The sequence below is a fragment of the Tenrec ecaudatus genome, chromosome 2 (genome assembly GCF_050624435.1).
Source record: "Tenrec ecaudatus isolate mTenEca1 chromosome 2, mTenEca1.hap1, whole genome shotgun sequence".
NCBI classification, from domain to species: Eukaryota; Metazoa; Chordata; class Mammalia; order Afrosoricida; family Tenrecidae; genus Tenrec; species Tenrec ecaudatus.
In genome coordinates, this window is record NC_134531.1 from 119,000,664 (window position 1) to 119,003,671 (window position 3,008).

At 44.9% G+C, this 3,008-nt stretch overlaps 1 pseudogene; it reads right to left on the reverse strand.

The window, feature by feature from the left end:
* Window positions 1-483: 483 nt before the first annotated feature.
* Window positions 484-886, reverse strand: LOC142440947 (dolichyl-diphosphooligosaccharide--protein glycosyltransferase subunit TMEM258 pseudogene; annotated as a pseudogene).
* Window positions 887-3,008: the final 2,122 nt, after the last annotated feature.

A 3,008-nucleotide genomic window follows, 5' to 3' on the forward strand; every position in this document is an offset into this window, starting at 1 on the left:
GAATTCCTTTGCTTTTGATGACCTTGAGAGTTCTGAGGAGGCTGGACAGGTATTTTGAAGATGATCCTTCAGTTGAAGTTTGACGGTTCACTAAGTTTGATGATTCGACCAAGGTGATACGTTTTTGGTAGGTAGACTGAAGAAGTAAATTGCCATTCTCATCATCTCATACCAAGGGTAAATGCTATCGAGACATCTTTCACCTGCGGCGATTCGATTTCTGTATAGTCAATTCTATTTTTTTTACCCTCTCTTTCTGTACTAGACTTTTTAAAGATAATTTCATTGAGGGCTTGTACAATTCTTATCACAATCCATATATACATCCATTGTATCAAGCACATTTGTTGCCATATCATAATTTTCAAAACATTTGCTTTCTACTTGAGCCCTTGACTTCAGTTCCTCATTTCCTCCCCTCCCCCTGGATCCCCCAACCTCATGAACCCCTGATAATTTATAATTATTATTATTTGTCATATCTTTTTTTTTTGTCACACCTCTGCCTTTATTGTGAGCATAGGGGCAACTCTTTCAGAAAGGGTAAAAAAAGGCCCAAAGTGTAATTTACAAAAGGAGGGATCCAGTGAAGCTGCTGGTTGGTGCCCCGAGGGGCTGGGGGTTGTCATACGTAGATGCCGACCCAGAGCAGCAGGAAGAGGACCCCAAAACCCATAAAGAGCGAGGCCACCAGAGAGACGAGGAGCTCTTTGTAGATGTCCCGAGTGTGCTTGGTGGAGGTCACCTCGTAAACGAAGAACCAGGCGGTGAAGAACATGCCAATGGCCAGGAGCACCACAGTCAGATGTGGGAAGACAGCTGGGTTCACCGGGCTGGTATACCTGCTCATGGCCTCGAGCTCCATTTTGCCAGGCACTGGATCCACCGCCGCTTCGCCACCGGAAGAACCTATTTGTCATATCTTACACTGTCTGATGTTTCCCTTCACCTACTTTTCTGTTGTCCATACTATACTTTTTAATAAAGAAGTTCATACTCAAAGGGTACAGAATCATTCACACTTACTTTAATTGTTTGCAATTCTTCTTCATGGTGATTTGTCTAGATATCCTTGTATAATCAAACATTTATTTATATCAATGTGGACTCATGGATGTTTCATACTTTGACCTTACAACTCATACTGTGCGTCATTTACGGGACTCAGTTTTTCCACCGTAGGTCCTTTTACAGTGACGTGTGCTTCTCTCATCTTTGCTTTACTCCTGTCCTTATGTGTATGTTCTCTGACCCAGCCCAGGACTTAGCTATTTATCTGTTGATTTTAGGATCTTGTCTTAAAAGTTCTGTTTGTTTATTTAGCAACCATCCGAAAAACAAAGGGGACGTATCTGTAGGCTAAACAGAAGGTGAGGTCCACTGATTTGTGACATCTGCCTGGCTGAGAGTCTTTGCAAGCTCTCTAGGATTGCCTTTTGTACCATTGTGCCCCTCTGTCCTTTTTCTGCTCACCTCTCCATCCTCGTCTGTTTTCAACCTCCCCATTCACACAAAGGTCCGGATGATGGTCCGGGGTTCTTTTATTTAAAAAGGGGGTCAAGCAAGAAGTTGAATCAATCACTTAGAAGGCTTAGTACTCAGTTCAAAATAAAACACAGTAACCCTGTAAACTTCCCCTTTAAAAGGGAGAGCCTATCAGGGAAAGGAGGTGTAGGACACAAGGTTCAAATGACAATAAATCTAGAATGTCATAAGAGTCACGAGTTGGGCCAGGTAAATCAGAAAGGAGGACCACCACACGGCCATGGTAAGCAGCAGATGGTGGGAGTGGAGAAGGAGACCGGGAGGTCGGGGAGGACAAGAGAGTGCTGACATCTATCTTCTCAGCGGGCCAGCCACTGTGCGGTTCTTATGGTTGCTGCCCCACAGACAAGAAGGCTCTATGGTGGCAGGTCATCTGATTTTCAACAGAAACCCACTTATTGCAAAATCTTCCCATTCGTATGGCTGACAGCAATTTCTACAACAACAAAAACAAAATCATTGTGATTCCAAACATTTTTTAAAAACATTTTATCGGGGGCTCATACAACTCTTTTCACAATCCAAACATCCATCCATTGTGTCAAGCACATTTGTACATTTGTTGTCATGATCATTCTCAAAATATTTGCTTTCTGCTTGAGCCCTTGGTATCAGCTCCTCATTTTCCCCCTCCCTTCCCACTGCCTCTTCCCTCATGAACTCTTGATAATTTATACATTATTATTTTGTCATATCTTATACTGGCTGACATCTCCCTTCTCCCACTTTTCTGTTGTCTGTCCCCGAGGAAGGAGGTTTTATGTAGAGCCTTATAATCGGCTTCCCCTTTCCACCCCACCCTCCCAGTATCGCCACTCTCAGCACTGGTCCTGAAGGGATCATCTGTCCTGAATTCCCTGTGTTTCCAGTTCCAGTGTACATCCTCTGGTCTAGGCAGATTTGTAAGGTTGAACTGGGATCATGATAGTGGGGTGGGAGGAGGAAGCATTCAGGAACTAGAGGAAAGTTAAATGTTTCATCGTTGCTACACTGCACCCTGCCTGGCTCATCTCCTCTTTCCACCCTTCTGTAAGGGGATGTCCAGAGCAACGAAGTCCCCAGGGAATACCAAAAATAGATGTTGGGGCCAGGGCTTGGCACCCCATCTAACTCGACTGGAAAACACTCCTAAAGGCCAAACATCTTTTTCGGCCACCAGTTAGAGACTCGTGTATGGGAGGATACTGCTAAACTTCCTCCAGTGAAATCGCAGCCTTTGGGCAGTCTCTGGGGGACATTAGCCTAGTATCTTTGTGGGACACCCCATAGTCACACTGTAGGGCCCTGTCGCTGCTTACCTGCATGTCCTGTAGACCCCAGCTCTTCTCTCCAAACCTTGTCAACACCATCATCAGGAAAGTTGGACTCGTCGGATTTAAGCAACCACTTGGCCAGCAGATGCTGTGCTGCCTCGCTGCATTTCCTGCATGTTTCCATCTGCTGAAAACATCCTTAATGGCCGC